This window comes from Oenanthe melanoleuca, unplaced genomic scaffold (genome assembly GCF_029582105.1).
Source record: "Oenanthe melanoleuca isolate GR-GAL-2019-014 unplaced genomic scaffold, OMel1.0 S038, whole genome shotgun sequence".
Classification (NCBI taxonomy): Eukaryota; Metazoa; Chordata; class Aves; order Passeriformes; family Muscicapidae; genus Oenanthe; species Oenanthe melanoleuca.
The window spans coordinates 72,073-96,096 of NW_026612687.1; positions in this window are offsets into that span (position 1 = coordinate 72,073).

Sequence of the window (24,024 nt, forward strand, 5' to 3'; positions counted from 1 at the left end):
CCAAGTGCTGCAGCAGTTGGCTCTGGCAGGGCCTTTCAGCTGCTGCCCATCCCTGTGCCCTCTGCAGCCCAGGCTGTCCTACGGTGTCCATGCCCTGCGCCTCTGTCCCTGCAGGCTGTCGTCATCCCCCGGCTGCCCCACCTCGCTGGCCCTTCCTTTGCTGACAGCTCTGCGTCCTGCCCACCTCTGCCTGGCCACACAAAGCCTTGGGCTGCTCCACACCTCTTTTTGGGGGATGTGTTACACCACAGCCCTGCCTTTGGAGAGAAATTCCTTTCTCTTTGGGTCCAGTCTGAACCTCCTCAGCTGCCTTTGGCATTAATTCTTTCTTTCTCTGGCTCTTCTCTACTATGTCAAAAGGATCCACCATCTCATGAACCGCCCTTCATGCACTCCCAGGGCTCTCTTCTGCTTTCCTCAGTCTCCACTCCACTGAGCACACAGCTCAATTGTCCGTGTACAGTGGTCTCCACCCCACCTTGGCATATCTCTGTGCCCTCTCCAATATGTTGGCAAATGAAAACATTCTGGTTTTAGTCTAAGAAAATCACCAGCAGCCAAGTCTAGCCAGATCTGTCTGTTCTGGCTTTTTGTCCATGAGCAATCCTTGGATAAAGGCTAAATCCCAACTTTGGGCATTGGCCCTGGACGAGAAAGCTGGTTCTTTTCCATAGGAAGGAAGGAACAGAGCCCGAGTGTGTTGCACCTAGATGTTGCTTGGGGTGAGGATGAGTAAAGGAGCAGGAAAGGCCTTTGTGAGAGTTTTACAGAGATGTTTATTTCAGCCACGCATGCATTGTCCAGTTCCAGTAGGGGAACAAAGGTGAAGGGGCTTGTGAGGGTCCAGGTTTTTTCATGGGATCAGCAGCATGTGGGGAAATCCTTAGGGACCAATTGCAAAGGGACAGGGAGTGTCCAGTGGAGGCCTTGGGGTGAAAAGGCCAACAGGGAATTAGGGTGGGAGTGACCGAAAGGCTGACCGACAGGGAGAGGGCACAGGGCTTGTTTTAATTGGGAATGCCTTTCTGGGTCTCCACACCAGTGTTTCAGGGGCAGATGAGAGGTGATCACCAGAGGCCAAGGCCAGCCAGACCATGTTGTCCTGGCAGCTTTTTTCTGGGAGCAATCCTTGCTTTTAGGGAATTTTTTAGGGCCAATCCCAATTTCAGCCATGGGCATCAGGAAAGATGGACAACTCTTTTCCATATGAAGGAAAGCACAAAGCCAGAGTGCTCCTGGGGTTGATAAGAAGCAGCCCTTGACATGCCAAATTCAACTGGACCTGTCAGGTGGCTCCCAGGAAGCAAAACCAGCAAGAGCTGTTCCATGTCCCCTTGGTTCCATGAAGCCCCAGAGTGTCACAGTGTTCTCCTTCCTTCTGCAGGGTCACAGTGGCCCTTTGGTTCCATGGTGCCCCAGAGTGTCACAATGGTCTCCATGATTCCCTGGGGCCTTGCAATGCCACAATGGTCTCCATGGATCCATGGTGCCCTGCAGGATCACAACGGCCCTTTGGCTGCACCAGGCCCTGTAATGCAGCAATGGCCTCTTGGTTCCACAAAGCCCTGCTGCTTCACACCGGCCCCTTGGGATCATGCTGCCCAGCAGTGCCACAGTGATGTCCTTGGTTCCACGAGGTTCCACAGTGTCACAATGGTCCCTGGGATCCATGGTACCCTACAGTGCTACAATTTTCTCCATGGTTCCATGGAGTCTCTACATTGTCACAATGGCCCTTTCATTTCACAAGACCCGACAGTGTCACCATGGTCTGCACAGGAAGGAGACCACAGAGCCCCAGTGTCTTGGGGGCTGATGAACGGCAGCCACTAGAGGCAAGCCTGACCTGTCTGTCCTGACTGGTTTGTCTGGGAGCAATCCTTGGATATACAGAATTTGGAATGTGGAATCTGCATTTTGGAGAGATGGATGGCTCTTTTCCATAGGAAGGCAAGCATGGAGCCCCAGTGCCTCAGGGGCAGTTGAGCAGTAGCCACCAGGGCCAAGGCCAACCAGACCCATCTGTCCTGCCAAGCTTTCATCTGGGAGCAGCCCTTGGATATACAGAATTTGAGGGCCAAATCCCAATTTCAGCCATGAGCACCTGGATGAGAAGGCCAGTTTTTTCCCATAGGAAGGAAAGCATAGAGTCCCAGAGTATTTCAGGGCAAATTAGAGGCAACCACCAGAGGCCAAGATCAGACAGACTTGTCTGTTCTGGCGGCTTTTTCCATCTGGGAGAAACGCTTGCATATAGGGAATGTTGGAGGAGAAGTATCAGTTTTGGTTTGGCCATGGATACCTGGGCAGGAAGAACAGTTCTTTTCCATAGAAAGGACAGCTCATGGCCCCAGTGCTGAAAGCAGGTGAGAGGTGGCTCTCAGGAAACTAAGGGCAGCCAGAGTTGTTTGTAATGGCAGTCTTAGTCTAGGAATAATTTCTGAATATTTTAGGAAATTTTGGGGTGGAATCCCATTTTGGACATGAGCACTCAGAAAAGGAGGACGGTTCTTTTTCATTTGAAGGAAAGCCCAGAGCCCCAGTGTTTCAGGGGCACATGAGAAGAGACCCTTGACAAGCCAAGGTCAGTTGCATCAGTCAGGCTAAGCCAACCAGATCAGTTACCTGATCCTTTGTATCCATGGAAGCCCACAGTGTCACACTGGCCCCTTCCTTCCATAGGGCCCTGCAATGTCACAATATTCCCTTTCTTCCATAATGCCTTGCAGTGTCAGAATAGTTTCCCTGGTTCCATAGGACTGTACAATGATACAATGTCCCCTTGGTTCCATGAGGCTGCAGAGTGTCACAATGGTCTCTGTGGTTCCATGTAGTCCTGCAGTGTCCCAAGGGTCCCTTGGTTCCACTGGACTCCTCAGGATCACAATGTCCCTGTGGCTGCACAAGGCCCAGCTGTGTCACACTGGCCCTTTGCTTCCCTGGGGTCCCACAGTGTAACAACTGTCCCTTGCTTCCATGAGGCCTTGCAGTGTCACAATGGTCTCCTTGCTTCCACAAGGTCCTGCAGAGCCCCTTAATTCAACGAGGCCTTGAAGTGTCACAGTGGTCTCCAGTATTCCATGAGGCCCACGATGTCACATTCAGCGTTTTGTTCCATGGTGTCCCCCACTGTCACATGAACCCTCAGTTCCATGGGGCTGCAGTGTCACAATGGTCTCCTTGGTTCCGTGGTGCCTGTGGCAGGACATGTACCCACCCCTACCACAGACAGTCGGTGCATAAAGAGATAACCCGGGTGAGAGGCCCAGCAAGGCGCCATCTCTGGTGCCAAAAGGGCTCAGGCCTCAGCTAAGAATCAACATCTTAGCCTGGAGAGCAGATGGGGAAGAGATAAAAGAAATATTCTTGACTGAGAGACACTGTTTTACAAACTGTAAAAGACATACGCGTTATCACAGAGGCAGAAACTGCGACATGTACACCCTGAAGGTGTAAAGGACTTCTTCCTGTAGTTTGGACACAGATTCCATGGTTACTTCCCTGGGAATTGAGGGAAAGGATCTCCATGTGAGATCCCACCAACAATTGGATGGTAAGATACATTGAATCCTTAGTTGTGTTATTTCTTTGCTAGCTGTAGCATTAAGAGCTACTTTTAACCTCATGCTGTATATACCTGATAGAAGTATCTTTTTGTCCTTATTCCTGTGTAGCATTAGTTTAATGTCTTATATCTGTTAGTTTTCTTTCTATTAAATAAATAATTCAATCTATAATACAGGGAATCAGCCATTGTTAAATAACTTGCAAAGGAGAGTGTGTTTTGGGGTGCTGGCCACCTCCATAAAGGCACTGCCTGCTGCCAGAGGCCTGGACAAAGGGCAGGGACTTCTCTAAACTCTCACATCCACTCGTAACAGTGTCACACAGTGCCACAATTGCCCCTCGGCCCGACAGGGCCCCGCAGTGTCACAATGGACTCCTTGATTCTGTGGAGCCCAAAGTGTCGCAAGGGCCCCTTTGTTCATGAGGCCTGTTGTGTCACAGTGATCTCCATGATTCCATCAGGCTCTGCAATGTCACAACAGAGCATTGGTTCCATGACACCACACAGCGTCACAATGTTCCCTTGGCTCTGCAATGCCAGAATGCCCCCTTGGTCCCTTGGAGCTCACAGTGTCACCATTGTGCCCTTGGTTCCATGAGTCCCTGCAGTGCCACAATGTCCTTAGGTTAGACACACATTGTCATTATGGTCTCCACGGTTCCATGAGGCCACACTGCTTCCAAATGGCCTCTTTGGTGCCACGATCCCCTGGTGGGAAGGAGAAGGAGCTGACAGGAAGGTCGCACACATATGTATGTATAACAGAAAGATCTTTGAATGTAGAATCTGAAGAAGGTATAGAAATGATAGCAAGTTTTGATGTGGAAGAAAAGAATTGCTGAGTGAGTTTTACTGGGTAACTAAGAAGGCAAAGAGCAAGTGAGTTGGAAGGGGCTTTTATGACTAAGAACAAAGGATAAAACCACCTCAAACAAAAGATATTCTTACCAAGCAAAAAGATTTTCACAAACAAAAATGCCATGTTGCAAGTAGAGAAAAGATCTCAGAATTTTCCACTGCAAGAAAACTGAAGAACAACTTCTAGCTTAAACTGTAACGTACCAACATTTTGTGATTGGAAATAGTAACATGAATATGGTAATGTTAGTAGTTGTGATAGGCTATAGGTAATAGTAAAGGTATTGATTGGTTGTCATGTTTTAAGATGCTCTGTAATGAAAAGTATATAATGCATTGTAACTGGAACTAGAGAAAGCTTTCAGATGAACCCACAGCTGTGGCTGAAAAGGCTGTGGGCAAGGGGTCTTGTCACCCACGGCCCATGAATTGCTGTAATATTTGGATACAATAAACAGCATTTAAAAGAGCCTGCCTGGAGTCCCACATTCCTCATTTTAGGCTCTTACAATTCCCTGTAGTGCAGCAATGGTCTCCTTGGTTCCACGGTGTCAGAATGCACCCTTCATCTCATGGAGGCTCACACTGTGGTCCCCTTCATTCCATGGGGCCCTGCTGTGCTAAAATGGCCCCTTGGTTAAACAAGGCCCTGCAGTGCCACAATGTCCCCTCGGATCCAGGGGGTCCCAAGGAGTCACAACAGTCTCTGTTGTTCCATGAGGTCCTGCAGTGTCACAATGGACCTCTGGTTCCATGAAGCCCCACCGTGCACAATTGGCCCCTTGGTTCCATGAGGCCTGGCACAATCAGAATGGCCCCTTTGTGTCATGGGGCTCAGGCCTTGGCCCTTTGCATTCCTGAAACACACCCAGGTTTGCTCAGCATCAGAAAGACCTTTCCCTTGTTTGTCCTCACCTGTCTTCAGTGCCTCCATTGTTCTGCTCTAACTGGGACCTGGGGACATTTATTCAGTTGTGACCCTCAGTGGGATCCATGAAAATTGTAAGAAACTTCAGTGTTTCAGTCTGGGTCCTTGTGGAACCACAGAGGCCACTGTGACACTGCAGGGCCTTGTGGAACCAAGGGGCCATTGTGCCACTGCAAGGACTCTTGGAACTGAGGGAACAGTTGTGACACTGTGGTGTCCCATGGAACCAAGGGTCCCTCGTGACACTGCAGGATCTTGTGTAACCAGGGCTCCACTGTGACACTGCAGCACCAAGGAATCCATGGTGGCACTCAGAGCCCTCATGGAACCAAGACGCCACTGTGACCCTGCAGTTTTGCTTCTGACTCCTTGAGCAGCTTCTTCAACCTTCTCTCAGTGTCTCAGGGTCCTGGACTCAACCCCAAATCCATGTAGGGACTGATCAAAAAACCAAAAATCCCTCAGGAGCCCTTAGTCTTCCTTCAATTTTCTTCAAATCTCCAGGGCTTGTGCAGTTCATTGGAGTAATTTTGGAGTTTTCTTGAGGAAGAAGACTTCAAAGAGCACCTCATGATCTTTTTTTTTAATCAATGGAATATTTTTTTCAGTTCAGATAACATGTGACTGAAGCATTTTCCAAGTGATCTTGATGCTGAATGTCTCCTTAGGAGCTCTGGGCACGCAGAAGAATGAGCCCTTTGAGGGCTGATCTTGTTTGGACAACCTGCTCTTCACCCCCAGCCTCACCATGCCTGACATCACCCACCTGGGACTGACATCCCTGTGCCCTGCATCAGAACCTTGTCCCCTGAGCTCTGCAGCTGGGTGTCCCTGTCCACTGCACCATGTCCCACCTGCTCTCCTCAGGGCTCTGCCTGCACACAGGCCCAGGAGAAGTTTTCTTGTTTGTGAAGAAAGAATGGAAAAGCCTGAGCAGGTTTCCTGAACAGCAAACCCCACTGAGGAACCACATGCTCAGTCCAGGCTGCCTGGAATGATGTCACCTTTCCACAAGGGACAGTGGGACCAGACATGATCTCTGTAAGCAGAATTTTCTGAGTCTTTCAGCTGAATTCTCTGTCCTTGTCCTTTCCCTGGATCTCTGTTGCAGATGGAAATTGCTGGTGCCATCCTCACCTTTAACCCCTCTTTTGAACGCAGACGGGTGTTCCCAGGTGTGTTAAGCAGGATTTGCTCAGTGTTTCCACAAAATGATTCTGTTTCTCAGGGAATAAAGGACCCATTTTGACACTGAGGAGACAGCATGGAAGCAAGGAGTCAATTGTGACACTTGGTTCCCATGGAGCCAAGGGCCCATTGTGACACAGCAGGGCCACATGGATCCAGTGGTCCATTGTGACACTGTGGATCTACGGAGACCATGGCAACAGAGCTGGAACCTCATGGAACCAAGGAGTCCATGGTGTCCCAGTGGGGCTGCATGGACCCAATTGTCCATTGTTACCCTGCCCATCCAAGGAGTCCATCTTGACACCACGGAAGCTCATGGAATGGGGTAGGCCATGGTGACACTGCAGAACTTCATGAAACCAAACATCCATTGTGACCCAGCAGGACATCACTGGAACCAAGGAACTGCTGCTGACAGAACAGAAACTCATGGAACCAGGGGCTGTTGTGGCTCTGCAGAACCAGCACAGCTGCTGGACCTTGTCCCCTGGCCCTTGGGAACGGAATGTGGTAAGTTGGGTGGGCAGGGGAATGTGGGCAGTGGTGTGGCCAGTAGGTTTGGTCAGTGGAGTGTGGTCAGTGGATGTGGGAAGTGGGTGTGGGCAGAAGGTGTGGTCAGTGGTTGTGGTCAGTGGAGGGGTGCTCAGTTGGGTGGTCATTTCGTGTGGTCAGTGGATGCGGTTTGTGGATGTGTTCAGTGAGTATGCTCAGTGGAGGAATGGTCATTTGGGGGGTGAGTGGGGTGCAGTCAGTGGGTGTGGTCAGTGGAGAGTGGTCAGTAGGTGTGGTCTTTTGGGGTGGTCAGTGTGTTTGTTCAGTTTAGGTGGTCAGTGAATGCTGACTGTGGATGGTCATTGTGATATGGTCAGTGGGAGGGGTGTGTGGGTGTGGGCAGTTGAGGTGTGGTCAGTGGTTGTGGTCAGTGTATTTGGTCAGTTTGGGTGGTCAGTGGTTTGTGGTCAGTGGCTGAGGTCAGTGGCAGTGTGGTCAGTCTGTTGTCAGTCTGTTGTCAGTGGGTGTTTTCAGTGGGTGTTGTCAGTGGGTGTATTCAGTGGGTGTGGGCAGTGGATGTGGGCAGTGGGATGTGATCAGTAGCTGTGGTCAGTGGACACGGACAGTTGGGAGGTTGCTGAGGGGTGGTAAGTAGGTGTGGTCAGTTGGGTGGTCAGTTGGTGTGGTCATGGGTGGTGGTCAGTAATTGGGGTCATTGGGTGCAGTCAGTGGCCGAGTGGTCAGTGAGTGTGGTCAGTGAGTGTGGTCAGTGGGTGTGGAGACCAAGAAAGGCATTCACAGTCAGGGAAAGCAGCTCCTGTTCTTTTCCCTGGGTCAGCTCTGTGCCCTCTCCCTGTCTGTCAGCCTTTCGGTCACTCCCGCCTGTTTCCCTGTTGGCCCTTTGCTCCAACCCCACCCTTGTGACACCCCCATGGCCCCTGGTAATTGGTCTCTGATGCTCTTCCCCACCTGTCCATCCCATGTGTTTAACCTGGACCCTTACAAAGTATATGGCCTTTGTTCTCTGAACCATGGACGGTGCACACGTGTGGCTGAAATAAATATCTCTGTGAAGCCCCTGCAAAGGCCCTTCCTGCTTCTTACTTGCTGTCACCCTAAACAACATCAAACACAACAAATGGGGTGCAGGCAGTGGTGTGTGGGACAAGGGTGTGGTCATTAGCCAGGTCCATGTGGTTTGGTCAGTGGAGGTGGTCATTGTGTTTTGTCAGTGGGTACTGTCAGTGGGTGTGGGCATTGGTGTCTGGGCAACGGCATTGGTCAGTTGGTGTGGTCATTGGGGGTGGTCATTGGGGGTGGTCAGTGGGTGCAGTCAGTGGGTTGCAGTCAGTGGATGTGGACAGCTGGTGAGTAACAGGGGTGTGGTCAGTTGGTGTGCTCAGTGGGTGTGGTCAGTGGAGTGGCCCATTGCTGTGGAAAGTGGGTGCAGTCAGTGGGCATGGTCATTGGGGTGGTCACTGGATTTGGTCAGTGGGTGTGGTCCCTGGTTGTGGGCAATGGGTGTGGGCAGTGGTGTGTGATCAGTGGGTGTGGTCAGTGAATGTGGTCAGTTGGGTAGTTGGGTGGTGGTGGTCACTTAGGGGGTCGGGGGTTTGATCATTCATGTGGTCAGTGGGGTGTGGTCAGTGGGATTGTCATTGAGGTGGTCACTGGTGTGTAGTCAGGGTGTGTGGTCATTGGGTGTGGTCAGTGGGTGTACTGTCATTTGGGCGGTCACTGGGGTGTGGTCAGGGGTTCTAGCAAGTGGGTGTGGTCCATGGAAGTGGTCAGTCAGTATGGTCAGTAGATGTAGTTGGTGTGGATGTTCAGTGGGGGTGGGGTCAGTGTTTGTGGTCCCTGGATGTGGTCAGTTTGGTTTTAGTTGGGGTGTGGTCAGTGGTTAAGGTCAGTGGGGGTGTGCTCAGTGGGGGTTCAGTCAGTTTGAGGGTCTTTGGGGTAGAGTCAATTGCTGCAGTCAGTGGGGGTGGTCAGTGGATGTGAGCAGTGCAGAGTGGTCATTGGGTGTGGTCAGTGGGTGTGGGCTGTGGATGTGGTGAGTGGAAAAATTGTGTGGGGTATGGTCATTAGGGGTACAGGCATTGGTGTCTTGGCAATGGGTGTGTTCACTGGGTGTGGTCAGTGGTGGTGGTCAGTGGGGTGTGGTCAGTGGGGTGTGGTCAGTGAGTGTGTACTTTTGGGGTGGTCATTGGGAAGCTGCTTGGCCAAGGCAAAGGGAGGCTCCCTGTGTGCCCTGCTCCCCTCTCCCTGAGCTCCTGAGAGCTCTGCAGCCCCTGCTGCCATCCCATCTGCCCAGGCCAGCACAACAGCCCCGGCCTTGGGGCCCTGCAGAGCTGCTCCTGCTCCAGGCCCAGGGCCCATCCCAGAGCTGGGGCAGCCACAAAGCTGTGCCCATTTCTGATCATTCCTGCTCTGAGGAGGATGGTTCCTCAGCCACTTGGAGGATGTTGATGAATTTTACTACTCCAGAGGCCTCTTATTTCTTGAGCTTCTCAGTTCAGGAATTCAGTGGCAAAGGCTCATAAACATTTGTTCAAAACACCAAAACAAAACAAGCCACTGGGAATAATTTATGTTTTCAATTCCTCTGTGATTACTTAGAAAGATTTCACGAGTGTATTCGAAGTCAATATACTATCTTGAAAATAAAGCAGAGAAATGGATTTTGTTTTGTTGTCTTTTCCTGTTTCTGGATTGATATCAGCCATGCCCAAGAGATATTGACCTCCAGAACCTTCTAATGCAGTCTGAATAGATATGAAAATCAAGACCCATCATGGCTGACAATCAATCATGTATTGTCATTGTCCTCCCCCCAATAATTTCCCTCATTCAACCCCTGGGACTCCTATGGATCAGGAATGGTGTGGCCAGCAGGACCAGGGCAGTGATTCTTCCCCTGTGCTTGGCAATGTTTGGGCAGCACCTCGAGTGCTGTGTCCAGTTCTGGGCCCCCAATTTAGGAAGGACATGGAGGGGCTGGAGGGTGTCCAGAGAAGGGCAACAAGGCTGGTGAGGGGTGTGAAACTCAAGTTCCGTGAGGAGGGGCTGAGGGAGCTGGGGATGTTTATCCTGGAGGAATCTCAGGGGAGACCCCATGACTCTCTACAACTCCCTGACAGGAGGGTGCAGCCAGGTGGGGGTCAGGCTCTTCTCCCAAGGAACCGTGACAGGACAAGAGGACACAGCCTTAAGCTGCACAAGGAACAATTAGGCTTGACATTAGGAGATATTCTTCACAAAAAGGGTGATTTGCCATTGGAATTGGCTGCCCAGGGAGGAGGGTGAGTGGATATGGAAAGATTGGATGTGGCACTGAGTGCCATGGTCTTGGTGACAAGGTGGTGTTGGGTCACAGGTTGGACTTGATGCTCTCAAAGGTCTTTTCCAGCCTGGGTGATTCTGTGATGATTGTGACACTGCAGGGCCCTGGGGAAGCAAGGGGCCATTGTGACACTGCAGGGCCTTGTGGAACCAAGGGGCCATTGTGCCACTGCAGAACCAAGGAGAGCCTTGTGAGAGCCTGGGGCCAATGGAATCAAGGGGCCAGTGTTCCGATGTTGTAATTCAGTATTTGAGGTATAAGAAATTATATCAGGATCCTGTAACCTCCTTCCTGGAAACCCCAGTTCCTGTCTCCCTTTCCGGTCCTGTGACCTTCCCCTGTGTCCTTGTACCCACCGGGGGTCGGGTATTCCGGCCCCTGTCCCGTCTGTGTCTTCATCCCATTGGCAGCTAGCCAAGGCCACTCCCATTCCCCTCTCCTGAATACCTGTTCCCCAGAGAAACTCGGCCTCTTTCCGGCCATACCATCGCCATTCAATAAACTGGGACTGAAAGAGCCTCTTTGTATCCTTCTCCATCCATGATGCGATACTTTGTCTGATCTTCAATAATTAGGACATAGACACAGTATAACAGCATCAGTTGGCTCCCAATGTGGGGCTCTCAGTTATAGACCCCATTTGGCTAAAAAGTGCCTGTTTTAGGACTTTTAAACGCCCGTTGGCTGTCCAACTACCTCTGTGGGTCGGAGCTGCTTTTTGACAGCCCCGAACATAAGAGGGTGAAATCGGATAACTTCTCCGCGAACTCGGAGGAGCCGATTCTGGATTGGAGCTTTTGCAGAGTTACGGCGAGACGGCACTCCGTCTGAGGAAGGTAAAATATCCCTTCGGGGAGGCGGGAACCCCTAACTAGCCCCGAGGTACTGGGGGAGGGGGGAGTTTTTAGACGGAGTAGCCCCAAATTCGCGGGGGGAGGTTTGTATCCCGCGGGGGCAGCGGCGGCAGTCCGCGTGGAGTGGCGAACACGTGGGCGGTGTTGCGCAACCCCGCCGGCATTTACGTGCTCGGCCCCTCCACCGACGTGTGTTGGGCTATTGGTGTGAGCACGGGCGCGGGGATTTCCCTTAGGAGGATTTCCCCGGGACCGCCCGGTGCTGCCATAGCGACAGCTGCGTGTGGTAACAAAAAGCCCAGTACCCCCACACCTGGGTTTGCAACGGACTGCTAATTTGTAACTTTCTGCAACAGTAAAGGAATCGTGCATTTGTGTTTATAACATCGGAATGGGGGCGAAATTTTCTGCACGACAAAAGAGCATTATTTCTCAGTTTAAAGAAATGTTAGATGCGCAGGATTTTGTAATTTCTAAAAAACAGATTAAGAAATTTGTTAGTTTGTTGTCTCGAGAAGTTATAGAATTTGAAAAGCAAGATGTCACTTCAGTTTTATTTTGGGACAATGTTGGAAATTTATTAACTTCTAAAATACAGAAAGGCGATACCACGGCTGCTTTATTTTTGCCTATATTTCTAAATATTCACCAACACTTAACACAATTAAATTCGGAATCTTCTGTCCCTGAATTAAAAGAGAAATCAGAAATACCTCAAGAAACTACTAATTCTAACAATCCCCCAGTTATACAATGTTGCAGCCTGAAAATTCTAATTTAGAAAATCACCTTTCTTCAGTGCAAGGGGGAAAACCTGTACTAACTTCTAACCATATGCCTTTTTCTTCCAATAACCCATTCCTGCATCCAGCTCCCATTTCTGCTCCATATCTTCCCAGCTATGTAAACCCATATTTCCAAGCTGCTGTTTCTATATCGCCTTGTAACTATCTTTCTAACACGGGGACAGAAAACAATAGTAACTCCGTGAGAGCTAAAACAGGGGGAGGGGCAGCACGTGTTTCAGGAACGCAGGCAGAGACACAGAACCACTTAACCCCTAACTTGCTGACTAACCCTCCTCAGTTCTTTGATGCAGCTCCAGTTAGTTATGTGGGTAGAAGGAATGGTAGGAGAAGCTACGAGCCATTCTCATACCAAGATAAAAAGGAAATTTGTAAGGTGCAAAGGGAATTTGGGAGGCAAAGTGAAATATTTAAAGGGATGCTAAGAACAACTCTTTTGTCTAATGAATTAGTTCCCCAGGATATAAAAGACCTTTTTATGTGTTTGCTAACTCCAGCTGAATATGAATTATGGCTTAATATTTGGAAACGTTCTTTAAGCAGTCTTTTAACAGAGCTTCACAAAAACCCTGAACATTCCAAAGATTCTGATGATAATGAAATTACATTGGACCATTTATGTGGGGAGGGTGAAATTCACTGCCCTGAAAAGCAAAGTCGGTTATTATCTAAATTTATTTTGAATAAGGTTAGTGATGCAGCTGAAAAGGCCTTTATCAGTTTGCCAACATCTGAAGTAACTACTAGTTATGTTCACATTAAACAGCATTCTTCTGAGAGTTTTTTAAGTTTTACAGATCGATTAAAGACACAGGTGGAACGCCAGGTGCAAAATCCAGCCATGCATGCAGAACTGATTAAGGAATTAGCAGAGAAGAACGCCAATCAAGCATGTCGCAGAGTCATCTCGAGCTTACCACTCTACCCGGAGCCCAGCCTAGCACAGATGATAGAAGCATGCACACGCAAAGCAGAACTGTTCAGTGATCCTGAGAGGAACCCGAGTCCAGCACCTCCTAAGCCTCCAGCACCTCAACCACCACAAATGAAGAAGCAGCACATGTCATCACAGCAGCTAAAGAAGATCACCTGTTTCCAGTGTCAGCAGGAAGGACATTTTGCTAGGGACTGTCCTCAGAACAGGAAACAGAAGAAAATCAGTGGACAAAAAAACTAGAACTGAGGCGCTGGCCTGCCATAAACACCATAGAGCGCCAGGATATAAATTCTGCAAGCTATACTGTAGCAAAGGCCTCTCTCTTAAAAACAAAGGGGGAGGGTGGAAGGGACAATGTGGGGATAACAGATGATATAAATGTTAAATGTTCTCTTAACCAGGTCAGGCAGTCCTGTGGCCGTGTCAGGCTCCAGACTACCAAAGGTTTTCATTTCAGATCTGCTGAGTGGACCATCATTACAGTGGACATCTCAAGCCCCTTAATTGACATGACGGTTTGCCACATGGAGAGTGAGTATTTTGTTGTGGGAGACACAGCACACACACCTTTAGAAATTGAAATAGCTCCTATGATCATGAAGGGGAAAATATCCAGTGTTATAATATTAGCCCGTTGCTCTCAAGCACCTTTCTATTTGTGTGAGGGGCAAGTACTGGCCCAAGCCTTTCCTATTCCAGCAGACATCACAGCAGATGATAAGTCACCAGAGGTTTACTGGGCAGAAACAGTAAAGGAGGAAAAACCTTCTCTAGCATGCAACATGACACATGGAACAGATCACCTACACGTCCAGGGTGTTCTGGACACGGGATCAGACGTGACCATTATTCCTGAAAAACTTTGGCCTTCACATTGGGAATTGCAACCTGTGGCTGGGCAGCTCCAGGGTATAGGAGGAGTTAAATTGGCAAAAATATCAAAACGCATTGTACAAATTGAGGGACCGGACGGCAAATTGGCCAGTGTTCGTCCGTTTGTAATTGATTACAAATGTCCCTTGTGGGGGAGGGACTCCATGTCACAGTGGGGAGTTAAAATGATAATTCCAAAAACCCCTCAGGATTTTTGGAAGCGGCCACTGTTGACTGCCAGGTCCAGAAACTAACATGGCTAAGTGACACACCTATCTGGACAACACAGTGGCCGCTAAAAAAGGAAAAGTTACTGGCACTTGAAAAACTTGTAGAGGAACAATTGGCAAAAAATCATATAGAAGAAACACTTAGTCCCTGGAATTCTCCAATCTTTGTAGTGAAAAAACCAGGGAAAGACAAATGGAGATTGTTGCATGACCTTAGGGAAATAAATAAAGTAATTCAGGACATGGGGTCTCCTCAACTTGGGATGCCTAGTCCAAGCATGTTACCTAGAGACTGGCAATTGGCAGTTTTAGACATCAAAGATTGCTTTTTCCAAATCCCATTACACCCTGAAGATGCTCCAAGGTTTGCATTCTCAGTACCATCATTGAACAGAGAGGCTCCAATGAAGAGATACCACTGGAAAGTGCTTCCACAGGGCATGAAGTGTAGTCCTGCTACCTGTCAGTGGTATGTAGCTTCATTGTTGTCTCCTGTGCGTGCACAAAGCAGGGAAGCTATAATCCTGCACTACATGGATGATGTGCTGGTGTGTGCTCCTGATAACTCCATACTCCAACACACGCTTGACCTAGTAGTTAAAGTTTTAACCTCTGCTGGATTTCAATTACAGGAAAACAAAGTTCAAAGGATGCCACCTTGGAAATATTTGGGCCTACAGATTACAGCCAGGACCATTGTTCCACAGAAATTACAAATTAATTGTAACCCTAAAACTCTTGCAGATCTTCACTCTCTGTGTGGGTCGTTGAACTGGGTAAGACCTTGGTTAGGCCTCACTAATGAGGACTTACAACCCCTTTTTAATTTATTGAAAGGGGAGAGGGAGCTACTGTCTCCCAGAGAGCTGACACCTGAGGCAAAAGCTGCAATTGAAAAGGTACAGCAAGCCTTGTCTGAAAGGCAGGCTCACCGCTACCAGCCTGAACTACCTTTCAATTTCATTGTTTTGGGAAAACTGCCACACTTACATGGGTTAATATTTCAGTGGATTGAGGGGCAGAAGGACTCACTCTTAATCATAGAATAGGTCTTCCTCTCCCACCAAAGATCCAAAACTATCACACAACCACAGGAGCTTATGGCTCAGCTGATCCAAAAAGCAAGAATGAGGCTGCGTGAACTGTCTGGGTCTGACTTCACATACATTCACCTGCCAATTAAACTTTCTATGGAGGGAAAAAACTCTCCTGAAAGGCTAACAAAAGAAATGTTTGAGCATTTGTTACAGAGCAATGCCAGCCTCCAAATATCTCTGGATAGCTACACTGGACAGATATCTGTTCACAGCCCAGCTCATAAGTTGTTTAATGAGGAATTCCACCTCATCCCTCGTGAAAAGAGAAGCAGGAGACCGCTTCAGGCACTCACAGTGTTCACAGATGCATCGGGGGCCTCCCATAAGTCGGTGATGACTTGGAGAAATCCTCAGACTCAGCATTGGGAAGCTGATGTTAAGTTTGTGGAGGGGTCACCCCAGATTGCAGAACTGGCTGCAGCTGTGAGAGCCTTTGAGCAGTTTTCAGAGCCTTTCAACCTGGTAACAGATTCAGCTTATGTTGCTGGGGTAGTATCCAGGGCGGAGCAGGCAGTGCTCAAAGACATCAATAATGAGCAGCTCTTTAGGCTGCTGTCAAAACTAATCTATTTGATTTCACACAGAGAACATCCTTTCTATGTAATGCATGTGAGGTCACACACAGAACTGCCAGGTGAAATCTCAGAAGGGAACTGGATGGCAGACACTCTTGCAGCTCCAGCTGAAAAGGTACGCCTTCCTGACATTTTCCAACAGGCAAAGCTGAGCCACCAGCAGTACCACCAGAATGCACCAGGTTTGGTCCGTCAGTTCCAGCTAACACGGAGTCAGGCCAAGGCTATTGTAGCCACCTGTCCCAGCTGTCAGCTCCAGGCCATGCCATCGCTAGGTGTAGGGGTTAATCCCCGGGGCCTGGGCAGCTGTGAGGTGTGGCAAACAGACATCACACACATTCCTAGTTTTGGACGCCTCAAATATGTTCATGTGAGTATAGACATATATTCAGGTGCAGTTTATGCATCCGCACATGCAGGGGAAAAGGCTGTACATGTAAAACAACACCTAGTGCAAGCCTTCTCAGTGTTGGGGATCCCTAAAGAAATAAAAACCGATAATGGACCAGCATACACATCCAAGGAGTTCCTGGAATTTGTCCAGCAGTGGGGACTGGGACATAAAACAGGCATCCCCCACTCCCCTACAGGCCAAGCAGTGGTTGAACGCACACACCAGACACTAAAACAGGTTCTAGCTAGGCAAAGCAGTTCAACTGTGTGGATGTCTCCCCAGCAAAAGCTCTGTAAAGCTCTGTTCACAATCAATTTCTTGAATTGTTCGTTTGAAACCATGACACCTGCTGTGGTCCGTCATTTTAACAGCAGTAAACAGTTTAAATTGTCTCAGCATCCACCTGTTTTGATTAGGGATCCAGAAACATGGGAAACCAGGGGTCCCTATGAGCTAGTAACCTGGGGAAGGGGCTATGCATGTGTGTCAACCCCCTCAGGCCCTCGATGGATTCCCCAAAAGTGGGTTAAACCTTTTGTTCCCAAAACTCCAGCCGCAGCAGAAGGAGATGAGAAGCAAGTAACCATTGCTTCAAAAAGAAGACGCCGCAGAGGGAAAGGAAACAAAAACCTCATAAAGGAATACCCTCTGGCAGAAAAGGACTTATAACATGTTTTAAACTGTTTGTTTTTCCTTTTAGAAGAAAGCTACCCTCCAGTTAACCCTGTGTCCTGTTAGCTTTGAACAGTTTGGCAGCTGCGTAGATCATCCCTCAGAAAACATATGCCTGTCCTCTGCAGCAGCAACAGACCCTGTGTCCACCTGCCTGGAATGCCAGGAAATTGAAGGACTTTGCTGCATGAACCTGACTGCAAGAGCTCCTAAATGTCCACGCTGCTCTGCAAGAAACAAAGGACTGGCTTAATGAACTGTTCAAGGGCTGGGGGTTTTCTGGGTGGTGGACTTCCACAGTCAAAACCATTATGTTATTTGTTGTTAATTCTTTCCCTTGTAGCAATAGCATTTGGAATCATACTTCAGTTAATATTTAAGGCCATTACTGGTATCACTTCTTCTACCTCAGCAGACAATCATATAGAGATAGCAAATATAAAACAATCTAATTCTCCTGCTTATCACAAATGGTAAGCAAAATCATAAATTCGGACTAGAATTAGTTTAATATCATCCCCCTACTTAAAAAACAAAAAAACGGGGAGATGTTGTAATTCAGTATTTGAGGTATAAGAAATTATATCAAGGTATCCTGTAACCTCCTTCCTGCAAACCCCAGTTCCTGTCTCCCTTTCCGGTTCTGTGACCTTCCCCTGTGTCCTTGTACCCACCGGGGGTCGGGTTCCGGCCCCTGTCCCGTCTGTGTCTTCATCCCATTGGCAGCTAGCCAAGGCCACTCCCATTCCCCTCTCCTGAATACCTGTACCCCAGAGAAACTCGGCCTCTTCCGGCCATACCATCGCCATGCAATAAACTGGGACTGAAAGAGCTTCTTTTGTATCCTTCTCCATCCATGATGCGATACTTTGTCTGATCTTAAATAATTAGGAAATAGACACAGTATAACAGCGTCACAGAAAGGGGTGAAGTTACAGACCTCCTGAAGCCTACCTTTGCTGCCGAGAAGATGGAACACCCCGCGGCTGGCCGCAACCCAGTCAGTGGGCGAGGCAGAGAAGTAAGAGTGTGTGGAGGTGGGAACCCACCGTGTGGGACAACGCAAAAATCCTTCAAGAAATGCCCCTGAGATATTAATTCCCTAAGAAACCAAAAAATGGACACCACATTGGGACCAGAGGGCAAACACCCGGGGGAGACAAGGAGATTAGGAAATAGTGCTTTAATGACCAGGCTGTGAGACGGTTGCCTTTGATTGGGAACTTGGGGCAGGCAAAGATAAATACCTTCAAGTGGAATGGGGCCCCTCAGGCTGCCAAAAACCTAAGCATTCCTATAGTGGGGGAGTACTTGGAAGTAGTAATTGTTATTTCATTTATTGAAACATAACAAACCCACAAGACCCTGGATGGGTAATTGAAAGGACTTAGGAAGTGCAGTATTAAAAACCAAGCACCGATAAAGAAAAACTAATACTCATTAAGAAGGAACCCTTGCCCCGTGACTATCAGGCCATAGGCCCAAACCCAATTATTAGTGATGAAAATTCACCTAAAGTAAATGACAACTTCACTAAAGGTAACAGCGCCCCGGCATCAGACAATGAGACCATCATACTCCCCACTGTAGACCCACAGCAAAACACTCTGGAGCCTTATGTATGCTGCTTATCAAGTTCTTAATGCCACTAAGCCTGACCTTACTGAACATTGTTGGCTTTGTTTTGAGATTAAACCCCCTTTTTATGAAGCAATAGGAGTCACTGAAAAGGCTATGTGGTCAAATGGAAGTAACCCCCCTCAATGTGATTGGAAAGGTACTAAAGCTCGAGGGATAACTTTAGCAGCAGGAACTGGAAAGGAAAGATCCATCGAGAACATTTCGAAAGATAAAAAACATCTGTGTGGGGTAATAACAAAAGCAAAGCAACCGAGAAACCCCGCCACCTGGTTAATCCCGGCCAGAAATACTAGGTGGGTATGTTCAAAGGAAGAAATAACTCCTTGTATTTCTCTCAACTTACTCATTGAAGCATCAAATTTTTGTGTACAGGTATTAGTAGTCCCTAAAATTATACATCACCCAGAAGAATATGCATACGATCTCCAAAACACTACGGGACATCACTTGACAAAAAGGAAACCATTCACAGCCTTAACCATGGCCACTTTAATGCTAATTGGAGAAGCAGGGGTAGGAACCGGAGTAGCATCACTGGTCAAACAAAATCAAGAATTCAATTCCCTATGGGTAGCTGAAAATGCAGACTTAGCCCACATTGAGCGATCCATAACCGCTCTAGAGCAAGTTGTTCGGCCACTATCGGAGGTAGTGTTACAAAACCGAAGGGGTCTAGATCTAAAGATTTTACAACAACGGGGATTATGTGTTGCCTTAAGAGAAGAGTATTGTGTTTACACAAATAAAACAGACATTGTAAGGGATTCAATGGGCAAGCTAAGAGAGGGGTTAGAGCGAAGGAAGAAAGCAAGGGAAGCCCACCAAAGCTGGTATGAAACTTGGTTTAATAATTCTCCTTGGCCCACTACCCTATTGTCAACCATAGCAGGACTAATCATTCTCCTGGTATTAAGATTAATTTTGGCCCCTGCATCTTTAATAAAATTATAAAAAATTTTAAAAAATTACTAAAGGTAGCACACTAATGCTCATTCAAGCTAAATATGAGCAAATACCTAGTGATCCAAAGGTAATTGAAACCCTTGCCCTAAGTCATAGAAAACGGAAACATTTTAATGAAAATGGTAAAAGAAAAAAGGAGGGATTGTGATATAGTATAAGCACTTTGTTCATTAAAACTCCTAGGAAGGAATAATGAATTTCAGCAGGAGGCGAGACGTATATAGATTTTGACCACATAGTTTTAAATCACTGAGTGCGTATGTAATTATGCATAACTTATGCTAAAAACTAGCGACTGTTTAACCAGATTTTAAGGATTTTCCCCTAGGCTTGGAGGAATAAACAAGAAAAGAACCCGGTGCCTCTCCCCTGCTGCGACCATCACAAGACAAGATTACGACCCCCCCAGCAATGGGCCGTGTGGATGCAGAGTACTCCAAGGAAGGACATGTCAACTGAATTAGAACTGCATAAAAAGACCTTGGGGGGAGAGGGAAATTGAGCACTGTTTGTGGAGCAGTGCATCCCGGCCGCCCAGCGCTGTTTTGCTTATTGTCGCTTGCTGAATAAACTCTAATTGATTAGGACTGACTTAATTCGGTTTTCATTCTCAGTCTATAACAGTTAAACAGCAGACACGAGGAGGACACAGAACCTTCACTGGAAATAAAGACCCCGGAAAGGATGAGAGACCCTTAACTACTATTGGAGCATGTGCAACACAACATAGTGACGTTGATTTTAGGCATAGGAACTAGGGTGAGCTTTCCAGAACATTCTGTATTAATATGTATTAACATAGAGTATGTAAGTGAGATTTTTAGCTTGATTGCTTTGGTATGGGAGGAAGGGCTAACCCCACCCATACCCCTGGTCAGTGTAACCCCGGTCGGTTTTGCTTATGCTTTATTTGAACCTCAATTATACTAAATTACTCACTGCCAAATTTTGTATATACTCAAATATATGTATTTAATATTCTTTGGTCATATTCGTTTATATACAATTGCTGCTTTTAAAAATTGCTGCTAAATTTAATCTTGTTGTTTGGTTAATTGGACAAATAGAACATTATTCACAATTTGGTGCCGAAACCTGGGAACTCCAATCCAAAGGAAGAGTAACTAGTTTTGGAAAGGAGCTCCCCACCAGTTCTTAAGGTAATCCCGAGGCTAGACCACACTCTCTTTAAGAAGGAGTTCCAAATTGAAATAAAAAATCAGCAAAAGAAGCTAGCCAAAGGAGGTGCACGCGAAGGAAGGCTCCCGGAGGAGTGCCGGCAAGGGGTGGAGTACCCGTAAAACATCTTGTGCACAAGAACTGGGTGGGAAAGGCAAGGACTGTGTAAGTACCATGGGACTGGGTAAGGTGGGTGGCTGTGTGTATGTGTGTGTGTGAGAGTGAGACGGCTGGATAGCCAAAGCGAGTGTGGACCCCCAGTACTGCGGTTCTGTATCTCTGCGAGGAGACCGCCCAGGAATGGGGGGAAGCGAAAGGAGAGAGTGAGTGAAGACCCCGGGAGGGACTGGGAAGGAAAAGTCCCAGCCCGAAAACTCACGGGAAAAGTCTTCAAGGAGAAGGGAGCTGACACTCGAAGGAGTTAATTAAGAAGGGAGTGATTGGAGTTGGTTCAACTAGTTTTTGGAAGGGGAAACAGATGGGAAAATTGTAAGTGATTAGAGGGTTTGGGGAAAGTAGCCAGAAAGAGAAGTGGGGAAGGATAAACAGGGAAATTAAGGACTTAAGAGTGGTAACTTTAGGTTGGTAAAGGATGAAATAAAGTAATATTGAGTGAGGGAGTTGAACCACGAAATGAGTGAGGGAGAGTGAGGGAGAATGGGGGAGACTAAGGAATAGGGGATTTCTTAGTCTGCTGTTGCCAGGGATGGGTCAGGGGAAGAGTAAGACCTCTGATCCAGGGGTCGCAAATTATAAGAAAAATTCGTCAGAACCCGGTATGCCTGGGAACCGAAAGGGAGGTTCCCAGAATGGGAGCAGTATTCCTCAGGACAGTCCACTGGGGATCATGTTACGGTCCTGGGATACACGGGAATCCCAAAGAGGAAAAAGCAAGCAGAAAATGATTCATTATTGTATGATTGAATGGACAAAGGAAAAAATTCATTCAGAAAATTTATACTGGCCAGAATTGGAATAATTTAAAAATTGGATTTGTCAAACTTTAAATCTATATGTGAATTTAAAAGAACGTCTTCACCAGGAGGAAAAATTGCAGGCTATTTTAGGAATCTTATTTACAAAGGAAGAGGGAGAATGGATTTAGTCTGATGGTAGAAAAGTACCAAAATCTCTTGCCCGACAGATCCTAAGCAGCATACGTAAAATGATTCACTGGGGAACAAGGACATTTTGTGAGCACTTTTTAAAATTTTGTGGGTGTATAAGAATATTTAAAATTGGGAAACAAATTGCTCAAGAATGTCTTACATGTCAGAAAGTGAACAAAAAAGTGCTAAAGAGTCCTCCCTTCAGAGACAGTCGAACAGCCTATAGGCTGTTCGAAAAAGAAAAAAAAAAAAATAGAAAAAATTCAAGTTGGTTTTACCAAATTATCCAAAATAGACAGGTGGAAATATTTACTAGTTATAGTATATCATAACTCAGTAAGTAAAAGCATTTTCTGTGGCTCAGGCTGCAGCTTAAACAGGGGTATATTATAACCATTACAAACAATTTAAGAGAATTCAGAGAGAGAGAGATTTTAGCTCAAAGAACTTCTCTTGATTTTCCAATATACCAGGACAGTATGTTTTGGTAAAATCCTAAAGAGGAGAAAGTTTAGAACCCCGACTGGGAGGGTGGGGGGACCATGTCTAGTTTTTTTTAACCACAGAAGCAGCAGTTTGAACAGCAGGAAAAAAGCTGAACTTATGCCTCATGGGTAAAAGTGTAGACACTGCTGAAGGTCTGGGCAAAAGCTGTCAGGCCTTTTTCTCAAGTTCTAAGTATTTTTCTCAGGCCATGAAACTTTCTCAGCCTCAGCTAGAATTTTTCCCAAACTAGAGGTTGCTTCTTTATTGTAAACAGAAGAAAAATAATCATAACAGAGATAAACACCTGCAAGGTCCTGAGAAAGCGAGGGAGAAGAGGTGTCTCTCTGACCAATGATATATTTGTATTTTGTTTTGCACGAACTGCCTTTTTTAAGGCAATGGCTTCTTTCAATAAATTGCTCTTTCTTGCTCTTTCCACCACCAAGCAAGGGAGTGTCTTGTTGCTGTTTTTTTGCCACTCCATAATCCTTTTCACGGCAACATAAAAATAAAAAATAAAGACTGGAATAAATAAAAATAAAATAATAAATAATAATAATTAAAAAAAAAAGACTGGAAAATTATTTTGACACCAGGAGACAAAAAGTAAAATTAAAAAGAACTTAAAAATTGATTAAAACATTTTCACTTGGGTTTAAAAACATATAAAGATTGTAATAAATTCACAATAAGGCTAAAAAGGGTATTTGGTGCCTAAAGACTAGAGTTTTTATGAAATTGGCATTAAACCACTGTACCTTGGGACCAAAGGGAGATGTAGTTTTTATATATATGTTGAAAAATTTTATTTTATAGCATAATTGTTTAAATAAAAATTTAGGATTGTTTTGAGAGGTACATGATTAAAATTTAGACAGCCTGAATTAACTGCGGACTGCAACTTCATTGAGCCCGGAGGAAGGACGGCACCAATGAGAAAGAACTGGACACCTCCTTGATCAATGAAAATGGCCCAGGCAAATTGAAAAGTTTCTCAGGAGCCCCCGGCAGTCAACACCAAATGATTTATGTAAGGAACTGCAACTCCAGAAAAATAAACTGGTAAAACCTGTTATTAAGAGGATCCAAAACCAATTAACACACTGGAAATGTACTAACTATGACTTAAAGCATTTGTGTTGTTTTTACTTGTTTTAAATTGTAGTGGAAAGTAACAAATCAGCAAAAAAAAAAAGAAAACCAATTTATTTGTTTAGTTTGTTTAAGTTGTGTACATGAACAGATAACTTTAGAAAGATATTTTAGAAATTTTTTTAGAACTTTTAATTGAACTGTATATGAAAAAAAAAATTGTTGTAGTTGGCATATCTCCAGAGCTTTAGTGGATTAAGAAAAAAAGTATAACTGATCAATTTAGGGAAAGAAATAAGACAGGATGGTGCTGCAGAACTACAAATAATTTGTGTCATCTTTGGAACAAAAAAAGTTAAAATGGCTCGTACAAACTTTATGAGGCCAAGGGTACCAAACGAATCCCAGGATAAAAACTTTGCTACCTAGAAGATTGACATCTCAGTCCTTAGCTGCAACCCAAGGGGCCTTGAAAAAAAGGTAGAAAGTTAAAAGTCCTGAGGATTTTCACTGTGCTCACCCCTGGCAACTGGCCAAAGCCATAAGATTGCATGGCACAGAGTACGAGACAAGCAGCACAAGAGCCAGCAAGAGAGAAACAAACTATTCTCGATCCCTGTGACAAACGCAATCATTCTGTGTGAGTCAGCAATAAAACAGAATCAGTCTTTGTGGCACATCCATATGTTAGTACTGCCTGTTATGACCGCAAAAGTTTTTTTTAGGAATTTGTGTT